The sequence below is a fragment of the Arachis hypogaea genome, chromosome 1, assembly GCF_003086295.3.
Source record: "Arachis hypogaea cultivar Tifrunner chromosome 1, arahy.Tifrunner.gnm2.J5K5, whole genome shotgun sequence".
NCBI lineage: Eukaryota > Viridiplantae > Streptophyta > Magnoliopsida > Fabales > Fabaceae > Arachis > Arachis hypogaea.
In genome coordinates, this window is record NC_092036.1 from 58,989,760 (window position 1) to 59,006,603 (window position 16,844).

Consider the following 16,844-nt stretch of genomic DNA (forward strand, 5'->3'; position numbering starts at 1 on the left):
TTTCTAGCGTTCAACGCCAGCCAGATGCTCCTTACTGGCGTTTAAACGCCAGTAAGTCCTTCCTCCAGGGTGTGATTTTTCTTCTGCTATTTTTGATTCTATTTTTAATTTTAATATTTTTTTTCGTGACTCCACATGATCATGAACCTAATAAAACATAAAAGAACAATGAAAATAAACTAAAATTAGATAAATAAAAATTGGGTTGCCCCCCAATAAGCGCTTCTTTAATGTCAATAGCTTGACAGTGGGCTCTCATGGAGCCTCACAGGTGATCAGGTCAATGTTGTTTGACTCCCAACACCAAACTTAGAGTTTGGATGTGGGAATTCAACACCAAACTCAGAGTTTGGCTGTGGCCTCTCAACACCAAACTTAGAGTTTGATTGTAGGGGCTTTGTTTGACTCTGTACTGAGAGAAGCTTTTCATGCTTCCTCTCCATTGTTAAAGAAGAAGATCCTTGAGCCTTAAATACAAGGTAGTCCCCATTTAATTGAAGGACTAATTCTCCTCTATTAACATCTATCACAGCTCCTGCTGTGGCTAGGAAAGGTCTTCCAAGGATGATGCATTCATCCTCCTCCTTCCTAGTGTATAAGATTATGAAATCAGCAGGGATGTAAAGGCCTTCAACCTTTACCAACACGTTCTCTACCAATCCATAAGCTTGTCTTACTGACTTGTCTGCCAATTGTAATGAAAATATGGCAGGATGTACCTCAAAGATCCCCAGCTTCTCTATTACAGAGAGTGGCATAAGATTTATGCTTGACCCCAGGTCACACAGAGCCTTTTCAAAGGTCATGGTGCCTAAGGTATATGGTATTAAGAATTTGCCAGGATCTTGTCTCTTTTGAGGTAAAGTTTGCTGAACCTATGTATCTAGTTCACTGATGAGCAAGGGAGGTTCACCTTCCCAAGTCTCATTACCAAATAACTTGGCATTCAGCTTCATGATAGCTCCTAGATATTGAGCAACTTTCTCTCCAGTTACATCTTCATCCTCTTCAGAGGAAGAATAGTCTTCAGAGCTCATGAATGGCAGAAAAAGGTTTAATGGGATCTCTATGGTCTCTATATAAGCCTCAGATTCCCTTGGGTCCTCAATTGGGAACTCCTTCTTGCTTGAGAGACATCCCATGAGGTATTCCTCATTGGGATTCACATCTTCTCCTTCCTCTCTAGGTTTGGCCATGTTGATTATATCAATGGCTTTGCACTCTCTTTTTGGATTCTCTTCAGTATTGCTTGGGAGAGTACTAGGACGGGTTTCAGTGATTTTCTTACAGCTGGCCCACTTGTGCCTCCAGATTTCTGATGGAGGACCTTGTTTCATTCATGAAACTTAAAATGGCCTTAGACAGATCAGAGACTAAATTTGCTAAGTTAGAGGTACTCTGTTCATAATTCTCTATCTGTTGCTGAGAAGATGATGGATAAGGCTTGATATTGCTGAGCCTATTTCTTCCACCATTATTAAAGCCTTGTTGAGGCTTTTGTTGATCCTTCCATGAGAAATTTGGATGATTTCTCCATGATGAATTATAGGTGTTTCCATAAGGTTCACCCATATAATTTACCTCTGCTATTGCAAGGTTCACAGGATCATAAGCTTCTTCTATAGAAGATGCCTCTTTAGTACTGTTGGATGCATTTTGCCATCCATTCAGACTTCGAGAAATCATGTTGACTTGCTGAGTCAACATTTTGTTCTGAGCCAAAATGGCATTCAGAGCATCAATTTCAAGAACTCCCTTCCTTTGAGGCGTCCCATTATTCATGGATTCTTCTCAGAAGTGTACATGAACTGGTTATTTGCAACCATGTCAATAAGTTCTTGAGCCTTGATGAGCAGATAATTTATACGCTTTTTGGCATTGATTTTAGGTAGTTTTTAGTAGGATCTAGCTACTTTTAGGGATGTTTTCATTAGTTTTTATGCTAAATTTACATTTCTGGACTTTACTATGAGTTTGTGTGTTTTTTTGTGATTTCAGGTAATTTCTGGCTGAAATTGAGGGACCTGAGCAAAACTCTGATAAAAGGCTGACAAAGGACTGCTGATGCTGTTGGATTCTGACCTCCCTGCACTCGAAATAGATTTTCTGGAGCTATAGAACTCTAAATGGTGCGCTCTCAACGGCGTTGGAAATTAGAAATCCAGAGCTTTCCAACAATATATAATAGTCCATACTTTATTCGTGATTAGATGATGTAAACTGGCGCTCAACGCCAGTTCCACGCTGTATTTTGGAGTCAAACGCCAGAAACACGTCACGAACCAGAGTTGAACGCCAAAAACACGTTACAACTTGGTGTTCAACTCCAAAAGAAGCCTCTGCGTGTGTAAAGCTCAAGCTCAGCCCAAGCACACACCAAGTGGGCCTCGGAAAGTGGATTTCTGCATCAATTACTTACTTCTGTAAACCCTAGTAGCTAGTCTAGTATAAATACGACTTTTAACTATTGTATTCAGTGTCTTTGATTGTCAGGTCTTTTGACCATTCGGTCTTTTGATCACGTTTGGGGGATGGCCATTCCGCCATGCCTGGACCTTCATCACTTATGTATTTTTAACGGTGGAGTTTCTACACACCATAGATTAAGGGTGTGGAGCTCTGTTGTACCTCAAGTTTCAATGCAATTACTACTATTTTCTATTCAATTCAGTTTCTTCTTATAATAAGATATTTGTTGCACTTCAACATGATGAATGTGATGATCCATGACACTCATCATCATTCTCACCTATGAACGCGTGACTGACAACCACTTCCGTTCTACCTTAGACCGGGCGCATATCTCTTGGATTCCTTAATCAGAATCTTCGTGGTATAAGCTAGATTGATGGCGGCATTCATGAGAATCCGGAAAGTCTAAACCTTGTCTGTGGTATTCCGAGTAGGATTCAGGGATTGAATGACTGTGACGAGCTTCAAACTCGCGATTGTTGGGTGTGATGACAAACGCAAAAGAATCAAGGGATTCTATTCCAACATGATCGAGAACCGACAGATGATTTGCCGTGCCGTGATAGAGCATTTGGACCTTTTTCACTGAGAGGATGGGATGTAGCCATTGACAACAGTGATTCCCTACATACAGCTTGCCATGGAAAGGAATAAGAAGGATTGAAGGAAGGCAGTAGGAAAGCAGAGATCCAACAGGGACAAGCATCTCCGGACACTTATCTGAAATTCCCACCATTGAATTACATGAGTAACTCTATCTTTATTTTCTGCTTTATTTATTATTCGAAAACTCCATAACATTTATTATCTGCCTAACTGAGATATACAAGATGACCATAGCTTGCTTCATACCAACAATCTCCGTGGGATCGACCCTTACTCACGTAAGGTATTACTTGGACGACCCAGTGCACTTGCTGGTTAGTTGTGCGGAGTTGTGACTAAGTGTGATTCATGTTTGAGAGCGCTACCAAGTTTTTGGCACCATTGTTGATGATCACAATTTTGTGCACCAAGTTTTTGGCGCCGTTGCCGGGGATTGTTCGAGTTTGGACAACCGACGGTTACTCAGTTTAGGTAATTTTCTTTTTGTTTTATTTTCAAAAAAAATTTCAAAAATCTTTCAAAAATTTATCACCTATTTTTGAAAATTTTCAGAGTTTTCAAGAATGAATTATAGAGTTTCATATAACTTGTTTTAGCTTGGCTAGCTATTAAGCCATGTATAATTCATAGGATTTTGATTGAGAACTTTGGATTCATTACTTTCTTTTTCCTATATGTTTTTCAAAAAATATAAAATAAAATACAAAAAAATAATAAAATAAAAAAGACCAAAAATATTTTGTGATTCTTGTTTGAGTCTTGGGTCATGTTTTAAGTTTGGTGTCAATTGCATGCTTTAAAAATATTTCTTGCATTTTTCGAAAATTCATTCATTCATAGTGTTCTTCATGATCTTCAAGTTGTTCTTGGTAAGTCTTCTTGTTTGATCTTGATGTTTTCTTGTTTTGTGTCTTTTATTATTTTTCATGTGCATTTTTGCATTCAAAGTGTCCAAGCATTAAAGATTTTTAAGTTTGGTGTCTTGCATGTTTTCTTTGCATCAAAAATTTTTCAAAAATATGTTCTTGATGTTCATCATTATCTTCAAAATATTCTTGGTGTTCATCTTGACATTCATAGTGTTCTTGCATGCATTATGTGTTTTGATTTATAATTTTCATGTTGTTGTGAGTCATTTTTTATGTTTTTCTCTCTCATAATTAAAATTTCAAAAATAAAAAAAAAATATCTTTCCCTTTTTCTCTCAAAATTTCAAAAATTTGGGTTGACTTAGTCAAAAAATTTTAAAATTAGTTGTTTCTTGTAAGTCAAGTCAAATTTTCAAATTTTAAAAATCTTATCTTTTCAAAACTTTTTCAAAAATCAAATCTTTTTCATTTTTTTATTAATTTTTGAAATTTATTTTTCAAAAATATTTTTCTTAATTTTATCTTTATTTTCGAAAATTATGCTAACAATTAATATGATTGATTCAAAAATTTGAAGTTTGTTACTTTCTTGTTAAGAAAGGTTCAATCTTTAAATTCTAGAATCTTATCTTTTAGTCTCTTGTTAGTTAAGTAATTAATTTTAATTTTAAAAATTAAATCTTTCCAACCATATCTTTTTAATCAGATCTTTTTCAAATTTTATCTTTTTCAAAATTTGATTTCAAAGTATCTTCTTATCTTCTTATCTTTTCAAAATTAATTTGCAAATCTTTTTCAACTAACTATTTGACTTTTTGTTTGTTTCTTATCTTTTTCAAAACCACCTAACAACTTTTCCTTCTCTAATTTTCAAAAATACCTCCCTCTTTTTCAAAAATTCTTTTTAATTAATTAATTGTTTTAAATTTTAATTTTAATTTTATTTCTTATCTTAATTTTCGAAAATCATTAACTCCTTTTCAAAATTATTTTCGAAAACTTCTGTCTCTCATCTTATTTTATTTATTCATTCATTTACTAACACTTCTCTTCATCTCAAATCACTGCCCCTATCCTCACCCTTGTGTTTGGATTCTCCTTTCTTTATTCCCTTTCTTCTTCTACTAACAATAAGGAACCTCTTTACTGTGACATAGAGGATTTCTCTTCTTTTTCTGTTCTCTTCTCTTTCATATGAGCAGGAATAAGGAAAAAGGCATTCTTGTTAAAGCTGATCCAGAACCTGAAAGGACTCTGAAGAGGAAACTAAGAGAAGCTAAATTACAACAATCCAGAGACAACCTTGCTAAAATTTTCGAACAAGAAAAGGAGATGGCAGCCAAACCCAATAACAATAATGCAAGAAGGATGCTTGGTGATTATAATGTACCTACTTCCAAGTTTGATGGAAGGAGCATATCAATTCCTGCCATTGGAGCAGACAATTTTGAGTTGAAACCTCAATTAGTTGCTCTAATGCAACAAAACTGCAAGTTTCATGGACTTTCATTAGAAGATCCCTACCAGTTCTTAACTGAGTTCTTGTAGATCTGTGAGACTGTTAAGACTAATGGAGTAGATCCTGAAGTCTACAGGCTCATGCTTTTCCCTTTTGCTGTAAGAGACAGAGCTAGAGCATGGTTAGACTGTCAACCTAAAGATAGCCTGGACTACTGGGATAAGCTGGTCACAGCCTTCTTGGCTAAGTTCTTTCCTCCTCAAAAGATGAGCAAGCTTAGAGTGGATGTTCAGACTTTCAAACAAAAAGATGGTGAATCCCTCTATGAAGCTTGGGAAAGATACAAGCAGATGACCAAAAGATGTCCTTCTGACATGTTTTCAGAATGAACCATGATAGATATATTCTATTATGGTCTATCTGAGTTCTCTAAGATGTCACTGGACCATTCTGCAGGTGGATCCATTCATCTAAAGAAAACGCCTGTAGAGACTCAAGAACTTATTGACATGGTTGCAAATAACCAGTTCATGTACACTTCTGAGAGGAATTCCGTGAATAATGAGATGCCTCAAAGGAAGGGAGTTCTTGAAATTGATGCTCTGAATGCCATATTGGCTCAGAACAAAATGTTGACTCAGCAAGTCAACATGATTTCTCAAACTCTGAACGGATGGCAAAATGCATCCAACAGTACTAAAGAGGCATCTTCTGAAGAAGAAGCTTATGATCCTGAGAACCCTGCAATAGCAGAGGTAAATTATATGGGTGAACCTTATGGAAACACCTATAATTCATCATGGAGAAATTATCCAAATTTCTCATAGAAGGATCAACAAAAGCCTCAACAAGGCATTAATAATGGTGGAAGAAATAGGCTCAGCAATATCAAGCCTTATCCATCATCTTCTCAGCAACAGACAGAGAATTATGAACAGAGTACCTCTAACTTAGCAAATTTAGTCTTTGATCTGTCTAAGGCCACTTTAAGTTTCATGAGTGAAACAAGGTCCTCCATCAGAAATCTGGAGGCACAAGTGGGCCAGCTGAGTAAGAAAATCACTGAAACTCCTCCTAGTACTCTCCCAAGCAATACTGAAGAAAATCCAAAAAGAGAGTGCAAGGCCATTGATATAATCAATATGGCCGAAACTAGAGAGGAAGGAGGGGACGTGAATCCCAATGAGGAAGACCTCATGGGACGTCTCTCAAGCAAGAAGGAGTTCTCTATTGAGGACCCACGGGAATCTGAGGCCCAAATAGAGACCATAGAGATTCCATTAAACCTCCTTCTGCCATTCATGAGCTCTGAAGACTATTCTTCCTCTGAAGAGGATGAAGATGTAACTGGAGAGAAAGTTGCTCAATATCTAGGAGCTATCATGAAACTGAATGCCAAGTTATTTGGTAATGAGACTTGGGAAGGTGAACCTCCATTGCTCATTAGTGAACTAGATACCTGGGTTCAGCAAACTTTACCTCAAAAGAGACAAGATCCTGGCAAATTCATAATACCCTGTACCAAAGGCACCATGACCTTTAAGAAAGCTCTGTGTGACCTAGGGTTAGGCATAAATCTTATGCCACTCTCTGTAATGGAGAAGCTGGGGATCATTAAGATACAACCTGCCTTATTCTCATTACAAATGGCTGACAAGTCAGTAAGACAAGCTTATGGATTGGTAGAGAACGTGTTGGTAAAGGTTGAAGGCCTTTACATCCCTGCTGAATTCATAATCTTAGACACTAGGAAGGAGGAGGATGAATGCATCATCCTTGGAAGACCTTTCCTAGCCACAGCAGGAGCTGTGATAGATGTTAACAGAGGAGAATTAGTCCTTCAATTGAATGGGGAGTACCTTGTGTTTAAGGCTCAAGGATCTTCTTCTTTAACAATGGAGAGGAAGCATGAAAAGCTTCTCTCAGTACAGAGTCAAACAAAGCCCCCACAATCAATCTCTAAGTTTGGTGTTGAGAGGCCACAGCCAAACTCTAAGTTTGGTGTTGAATCCCCACATCTAAACTCTAAGTTTGGTGTTGGGAGTCTACAACATTGACCTGATCACCTGTGAGGCTCCATGAGAGCACACTGTCAAGCTATTGACATTAAAGAAGTGCTTATTGGGAGGCAACGTAACTTATATTTATCTAATTTTATTTTATTTTCATTGTTCTTTTATGTTTTATTAGGTTCATGATCGCGTGGAGTCACGAAAAAAATATTAAAATTAAAAACAGAATCAAAAATAGCAAAAGAAAAATCACACCCTGGAGAAAGGACTTACTGGCGTTTAAACGCCAGTAAGGAGCATCTGGCTAGCGTTCAACGCCAGAACAGAGCATGGATCTGGCGTTGAACACCAGAAACAAGCAGCATCCTGGCGTTTAAACGCCAGGAATATACCCTAAGGAGAGCTGGCGCTGAACACCAGAAACAAGCATGGAACGGGCGTTCAACGCCAGAAACATGCTACAGTTGGGCATTGAACGCCCAGAACATGCATCCCCTCGGCATTTAAACGCCAAAATTGCATGCAAAGGCATTGTACATGCCTAATTGGTGCAGGGATGTAAATCCTTGACACCTCAGGATCTGTGGACCCCACAGGATCATCTCAGGATCTGTGGACCCCACTGGATCCCCACCTACCATATTCTCCCCTCTTCTCAACATTCATCCTCTCTTTCCAATAAACACTCTTCCCCAAACCCTTCACCAATCACCTCAATCTCTCTTCCCAATTTCCCCCTTTACCACTCACATCCATCCACTCTTCCCCATAAACCCCAGCTACCTTCAAAATTCAAAATTTCTTTCTCACCCAAACCCACCCTAAATGGCCGAACCTACTCCCTTTCCCCTTACTATATAAACCCTTCTATTCTCCTTAAATTTCACACAACACAACTTTCTCTCCTATACCTTGGCCGAATACAACTTTCTCCACTCTCCTCCATATTTTCTCTTCTTCTTCTTCTTTTCTTTCTTCTCTTGCTCGAGGGAGAGCAATATTCTAAGTTTGGTGTGGTAAAAGCATAAGCTTTTTGTTTTTCCATTACCATTGATGGCACCTAAGGCCGGAGAAACCTCTAGAAAAGGGAAAGGGAAGACAAAAGCTTCCACCTCTAAGTCATGGGAGATGGAGAGATTCATCTCTAAAGCCCATCAAGACCACTTCTATGATGTTGTGGCTAAGAAGAAGGTGATCCCTGAGGTCCCTTTCAAGCTCAAGAAAAATGAGTTTCCGGAGATCCGACATGAGATTCAAAGAAGAAGTTGGGAAGTTCTGACCAACCCCATTCAACAAGTCGGAATCTTGATGGTTCAAGAGTTCTATACCAATGCATGGATCACTAGGAACCATGATCAAAGTATGAATCCGAATCCAAAGAACTATCTTACAATGGTTCGGGGGAAATACTTAGATTTTAGTCCAGAAAATGTGAGGTTGGCATTCAACTTGCCCATGATGCAAGGAGATGCACACCCCTACACAAGAAGGGTCAACTTTGATCAAATGTTAGACCAAGTCCTTAGGGACATATGTGTTGAAGGAGCTCAATGGAAAAGAGACTTCAAAGGCAAGCCGGTTCAATTAAGAAGACTGGACCTCAAGCCTGTGGCTAGAGGATGGTTGGAGTTCATCCAACGCTCCATCATCCCCACTAGTAACCGATCTAAAGTTACTGTGGATCGGGCCATCATGATTCATAGCATCATGAATGGAGAGGAAGTAGAAGTTCATGAATTCATCTCCCTTGAATTCTACAAAATAGCCGAAAAGCCCTCTACCTTGGGAAGGCTAGCTTTTCCTTATCTTATTTGCCATCTATGTTACTCAGCTGGAGTCATCATAGAAGGAGACATCCCCATTGAGGAGGACAAGCCCATCACTAAGAAAAGGATAGAGCAAACAAGAGAGCCCACTCATGGAACCCAAGAGACGCATGAGGAAGCTCATCACCAAGAAATCCTGGAGATGCCTCAAGGGATGCACTTTCCTCCCAACAACTATTGGAAACAACTCAACACTTCTCTAGAAGATTTGAGTTACAATATGGATCAATTAAGGGTGGAACATCAAGAGAACTCCATCATTCTCTATGAAATTAAAGAAGATCAAAAAGCAATGAGGGAGGAGCAACAAAGGCAAGGAAGAGACATAGAAGAACTCAAGGACATCATTGGTTCTTCAAGAAGAAAGCGCCACTATCACTAAGGTGGATTCATTCCTTGTTCTTATTTTTTCTGTTTTTCGTTTTCTATGCTATATGTGTGTTTATGTTTTGTGTCTCTACTTCATGATCATTAGTATTTAGTAACTATGTCTTAAGGCTATGAATAATTCCATAAATCCTTCACCTCTCTTAAATGAAAAATATTTCTAATACAAAAGAACAAGAAGTACATAAATTTTGAAATTATCCTTGAATTTAGTTTAATTATATTGATGTGGTGACAATACTTTTTGTTTTCTGAATGAATGCTTGAACAGTGCATATTTTTTATCTTGTTGTTTATGAATGTTAAAATTGTTGGCTCTTGAAAGAATGATGAACAAAGAGAATGTTATTGACAATCTGAAAAATCATGAAAATTGATTCTTGAAGCAAGAAAAAGCAGTTAAAAAGCAAAATCTTGCGGAAAAAAATTGCAAAAAAAAGCAAGCAGAAAAAGCCAATGGCCCTTAAAACCAAAAGGCAAGGGTAAAAAGGATCCAAGGCTTTGAGCATCAATGGATAGGAGGGCCCAAGGAAATAAAATCCATGCCTAAGCGGCTAAATCAAAGCTGTCCCTAACCATGTGCTTGTGGCATGCAGGTCCAAGTGAAAAGCTTGAGACTGAGTGGTTAAAGTCGTGATCCAAAGTAAAAAGAGTGTGCTTAAGAGCTCTAGACACCTCTAACTGGGGACTTTAGCAAAGCTGAGTTACAATCTGAAAAGGTTCATCCAGTCATGTGTCTGTGGCATTTATGTATCCGGTGGTAATACTGGAAAACAAAATGCTTAGGGCCACAGCCAAGACTCATAAAAGTAGCTGTGTTCAAGAATCAACAAACTTAACTAGGAGAATCAATAACACTATCTGAAATTCAAAGTCCCTAGAGATGCCAATCATTCTAAACTTCAAGGGAAAAAGGGAGATGCCAAAACTGTTCAGAGGCAAAAAGCTACAAGTCCCACTCATCTAATTAGAATTAATATTCATTGATATTTTGGAATTTATAGTATATTCTCTTCTTTTTATCCTAATTTATTTTCAGTTGCTTGGGGACAAGCAACAATTTAAGTTTGGTGTTGTGATGAGCGGATAATTTATATGCTTTTTGGCATTGTTTTTAGATAGCTTTTAGTAGGATCTAGCTACTTTTAGGGATGTTTTCATTAGTTTTTATGCTAAATTCACATTTTTGGAATTTACTATGAGTTTGTGTGTTTTTCTGTGATTTCAGGTAATTTCTGGCTGAAATTGAGGAACCTGAGCAAAACTATGATAAAAGGCTGACAAAGGACTGCTGATGCTATTGGATTCTGACTTCCCTGCACTCGAAATGGATTTTCTGGAGCTACAGAACTTCAAATGGCGCGCTCTTAAAGGTGTTGGAAAGAAAACATCTAGAGCTTTCCAGCAATATATAATAGTCCATACTTTATTCGTGATTAGACAACGTAAACTGGCGCTCAACGCCAGTTTCATCCTGCATTCTGGAGTCAAACGCCAGAAACACGTCACGAACCAGAGTTGAACGCCAAAAACACGTTAAAATTTGGTGTTCAACTCTAAAAGAAGCCTCTGCACGTGTAACGCTCAAGCTCAGCCTAAGCACACACCAAGTGGGCCCTGGAAGTGGATTTCTGCATCAATTACTTGCTTTTGTAAACCCTAGTAGCTAGTCTAGTATAAATAGGACTTTTTACTATTGTATTCTATGTCTTTGATTGTCAGGTCTTTTGACTATTCGGTCTTTTGATCATGTTTGGGGGCTGGCCATCGGCCATGCCTGGACCTTCATCACTTATGTATTTTTAACGGTGGAGTTTCTATACACCATAGATTAAGGGTGTGGAGCTCTGCTGTACCTCAAGTTTTAATGCAATTACTACTATTTTCTATTCAATTCAGTTTGTTCTTATTCTAAGATATTCGTTGCACTTCAACATGATGAATGTGATGATCCGTGACACTCATCATCATTCTCACCTATTAACGCATGATTGACAACCACTTCCGTTCTACCTTAGACCGGGCGCATATCTCTTGGATTCCTTAATCAGAATCTTCGTGGTATAAGCTAGATTGATGGCAGCATTCATGAGAATCCGGAAAGTCTAAACTTTTTCTGTGGTATTCCGAGTAGGATTCAGGGATTTAATGACTGTGATGAGCTTCAAACTCATGATTGTTGGGCGTGATGACAAAAGCAAAAGAATTAAGGGATTCTATTCCAACATGATCGAGAACCGTCAGATGATTAACCGTGCCATGACGGAGCATTTGGACCCTTTTCACTGAGAGGATGGGATGTAGCCATTGACAACGGTGATGTCCTACATACAGCTTGCCATGGAAATGAATAAGAAGGATTGAAGGAAGGCAGTAGGAAAGTAGAGATCTAACAGGGACAAGCATCTCCAGACACTTATCTGAAATTTCCACCATTGAATTACATGAGCAACTCTATCTTTATTTTCTGCTTTATTTATTATTCGAAAACTCCATAACATTTATTATCTGTCTAACTGAGATTTACAAGATGACCATAGCTTGCTTCATACCAACAATCTCCGTGGGTTCGACCCTTACTCACGTAAGGTATTACTTGGACGATCCAGTGCACTTGTTGGTTAGTTGTGCAGAGTTGTGACTAAGTGTGATTCACGTTTGAGAGCGCTACCAAGTTTTTGGCGCCATTGTTGATGATCACAATTTCGTGCACCAATCTTGTTGCTCAGATTAGATAATTTTCTTTTTTTATTTTATTTTCTTGGAGCTATCATCTAGTTGCTCAGTGGTGCACGGAATTATAATCATCAACAATGGCTCCAATAATTTGGTAGCTCTCACACGTGAATTACACTTAGTCACAACTCCACACAACTAACTAGCAAGTGTACTGGGTCGTCCAAGTAATACCTTACGTGAGTAAGGGTCGATCCCACGGAGATTGTTGGTATGAAGCAATCTATCGTCATCTTGTAAATCTCAGTCAGGCTGATTCAAATATGATTGGATTAGATATTCAAAAGATAAATAAAATAAACAGGGAATAAAGATAAAGTTACTCATGTAAGCCAATGGTGGAAATTTCAGATAGGTGCATGGAGGTGTTGTGTTCCTTCCGAATCTCTACTTTCTTATTACATTCATCCAATCCTTCTTACTCCTTTCCATGGCAAGCTGTATGTAAGGCATCACCGTTGTCAATGGCTACATCCCATCCTCTCAGTGAAAAAGGTCCAAATGCTCTGTCACAGCACGGCTAATCATCTGTCGGTTCTCAATCAGGTTGGAGTAGAATCCAGTGATTCTTTTGCGTATGTCACTAACGCCCAGCCTTCAGGGGTTTGAAGCTCGTCGCAGTCATTCAATCCCGGAATCCTACTCGAAATACCACAGACAAGGTTAGACTTTCCGGATTCCCATGAATGCCGCTATCAATTCTAGCTTATACCACGAAGATTCTGATCAAAGAATCCAAGAGATATGCGCCCGGTCTAAGGTAGAACGGAAGTGGTTGTCAGTCAGGCGCGTTCATAGGTGAGAATGATGATGAGTGTCACGGATCATCACATTCATCAAGTTGAATTGCAACGAATATCTTAGAACAGGAATAAATCGAATTGGATAGAAAATAATAGTAATTGCATTGAAACTTGAGGTACAGCAGAGCTCCACACCCTTAATCTATGGTGTGTAGAAACTCCACCGTTGAAAATACATAAGTAAAATATTTTTTTATTTTTGAATTTTTAATGCTGAGAGAGAAAAACACAAATATAACCCAAAATATGAAAATTTTGGATCAAAACCAATGATGCATGCAAGAACACTATGAATGTCAAGATGAACACCAAGAACACTTTGAAGATCATGATGAACATCAAGAACATATTTTTGAAAAATTTTTGATGCAAAGAAAACATGCAAGACACCAAACTTAGAAATCTTTAATGCTTAGACAATATGATTGCAAAGATGCACATGAAAAATAATAAAAGACACAAAACAAGAAAACATCAAGATCAAACAAGAAGACTTACCAAGAACAACTTGAAGATCATGAAGAACACTATGAATGCATGAATTTTTGAAAATTGCAAGAACAAAATGAATATGCAATTGACACCAAACTTAAAACATGACATAAGACTCAAACAAGAAACACAAAAATATTTTTGATTTTTATAATTTTATTATTTTTATTTTATTTTATTTTATTTTATTCGAAAACATATAGGAAAAAGGAAGTAATGAATTCAAAGTCCTCAATCAAAATTCCAGGAATCATACCAGGTTAGTCTAAAGCTTGATGGCCAGCCAAGCTTCAGCATACCATTTTGAAACTCTAGAATTCATTCTTAAAAACTCTGAAGGATTTTTCGAAAATAGAGGGAGAATTTTGAAAAATATTTTTGAAAACTTTTTAAAAAGAAAATAAAATAAAAAAAGAAAATTACCTAATTTGAGCAACAAGATGATAGCGCCAAGAAAATAAAATAAAAAAAAAGAAAATTACCTAATCTAAGCAACAAGATTGGTGCACGAAATTGTGATCATCAACAATGGTGCCAAGAACTTGGTAGCACTCTCAAACGTGAATCACACTTAGTCACAACTCCGCACAACTAACCAGCAAGTGCACTAGGTCGTCCAAGTAAAACCTTACGTGAGTAAGGGTCGATCCCACGGAGATTGTTGGTATGAAGCAAGCTATGGTCATCTTGTAAATCTCAGTTAGGCGGATAGTAAATGTTATGAAGGTTTTTGAATAATAAGTAAAGCAGAAAATAAAGATAGAGTTACTCAAGTAATTCAATGTTGAGAATTTCAGATAAGTGTATGGAGATGCTTGTCCCTGTTGGATCTCTGCTTTCCTACTGCCTTCCTTCAGTCCTTCTTATTCCTTTCCATGGCAAGCAATATGTAGGGCATCACCGTTGTCAATGACTACATCCCATCCTCTCAGTGAAAAAGGTCCAAATGCTCTGTCACGGCACAGCTAATCATCTGTCGGTTCTCGATCATGTTGGAATAGAATCCCTTGATTCTTTTGCGTTTGTCATCACGCCCAACAATCGCGAGTTTGAAGCTCGTCACAGTCATTCAATCCCTGAATCCTACTCGGAATACCATGGACAAGGTTTAGACTTTTTGGATTCTCATGAATGCCGCCATCAGTCTAGCTTATACCACGAATATTCTGATTAAGGAATCCAAGAGATATGCATTCGGTCTTAGGTAGAACGGAAGTGGTTGTCAGTCACGCGTTCATAGGTGAGAATGATGATGAGTGTCACGGATCATCACCTTCGTCATGTTGAAGTGCAATGAATATCTTAGAACAGGAATAGTTGAATTGAATAGAAAATAGTAGTAATTGTATTAAAACTTGAGGTACAGCAGAGCTCCACACCCTTAATCTATGGTGTGTAGAAACTCCACCGTTGAAAATACATAAGTGATAAAGGTTCAGGCATGGCCGAATGGCCAGCCCCCAAACTTAATCAAAAGACCGAATGGTCAAAAGACCACACTTAATACAATAGTAAAAAGTCCTATTTATACTAGATTAGCTACTAGGGTTTACAGAAGTAAGTAATTGATGCAGAAATCCACTTCCGGGGCCCACTTGGTGTGTGCTTGGGCTGAACTTGAAGTTTACGCGAGCCGAGGCTTCTTTTGGAGTTGAACACCAAGTTGTAATGTGTTTTCGACGTTCACCTCTGGTTCGTGACGTGTTTATGGCGTTTGACTCTAGAATGCAGCATGGAACTGGCGTTGAGCGCCAGTTTACGTCGTCTAATCACGAATAAAATATAAAGTATTATATATTTATGGAAAGCCCTGGATGTCTACTTTCCAACACCGTTGAGAGCGCGCCATTTGGAGTTATGTAGCTCTAGAAAATCCATTTCAAGTTCAGGGAGGTCAGATTCCAACAACATCAGCAGTCCTTTGTCAGCCTCCTTATCAGAGTTTTGCTCAGGTCCCTCAATTTCAGCCAGAAATTACCTGAAATCATAGAAAACTACACAAACTCATAGTAAATTCCAAAAATGTGAATTTATCATAAAAACTAATGAAAACATCTCTAAAAGTAGCTAGATTATACTAAAAACTATCTAAAAACAATGCCAAAAAGCGTATAAATTATCCGCTCATCAGTGCTCTTCCATGGAGGGTGGTGATGGGATGGAGAGATCATTATGTGGTTGAAAAGAAAGTGCACTAGAGCTTGAGGATTGATTGTTGAGGGTAGTTAATGATTCAATCCGGGAGACAAGAGCTTATAAAGCAGAGTTCAGACCATTTATAGTAGAGTGAAGTGTGTTCTCCATGGCTTGTTGTCCTTGCGCAATAGAGTGAAGCATCTCGTCATTGGAAGAGAAAGGGGGTAAGTAATTTGAGGGGCTTGTTGTTGGTTGTTTTGAGGTGGTAGTTCTATGTATGATTCATATGGCTCACAAGGTGGTTGGTACGGTGGATATGGGTTAGGGTCATATGAAGGTAAATGGTGAAAAGGGGCTTGTGAGTAGGGTTGAGGGCTATGTTGAGGAGGGAGTTCATAGGCATATGGCAGTGATTGTTAATAATCAAAAGGGTGCTCACCATAGCCATTATCTTGGTATGCCTCTTGGAATGGCTCTTGGTCATAGTATGCAGGTGGAGGTTGTTGCTAAGAGGGTTGATCAAATCCTTGTGGCTCCTCCCATCTTTGATTGTTTCATCCTTGATGCATGTTCTCATTGTAATCTCCTCTTCCTACAACATAATTATAACTAAACTCATTGCCAAAGGGGTAAGAGTTCATAGTAGCTAAAGAAAATAAAAACAAAAACTAGTAAAAATAAGCAACTAATTCCTAAACTAACAAAAACTAGCAAACAGCAAAAAAGCAAATATTTACAATAACCAATAATAAGGCACAAGTTTGCAATTCCCCGGCAACGGCGCCATTTTGATGAATGAATTTTTGCTAGTAAAGAATTCACAATAAATCCTCATTGCTAGTATAGTTTCTAAACCAACAATAATCCTTTCATACAAAAAATTGGTTGTCACAAGTAACAAACTCCTTAAAAGTAATAAACAAAGTATTCAAACCTCGAGTCGTCTCTCAATAAATTGCAGGGAAGTGTGTTACTATTGGTTATGGGTTTTTCTGAGAAATTTTAGAGTTAGAGAATGGGAAAATAAATGATTATAAATTAAAGCA

The 16,844-nt window shown here is 38.1% G+C and overlaps 1 non-coding gene across 1 annotated transcript; it reads right to left on the reverse strand.

Moving 5' to 3' along the window:
• Window positions 1-5,678: 5,678 nt before the first annotated feature.
• LOC112715451 (small nucleolar RNA R71) lies at window positions 5,679-5,782 on the reverse strand. Its single transcript, XR_003159701.1, has one exon. It is a non-coding gene; the product is annotated as a small nucleolar RNA R71 (small nucleolar RNA).
• Between the last annotated feature and the right edge of the window lie 11,062 nt (window positions 5,783-16,844).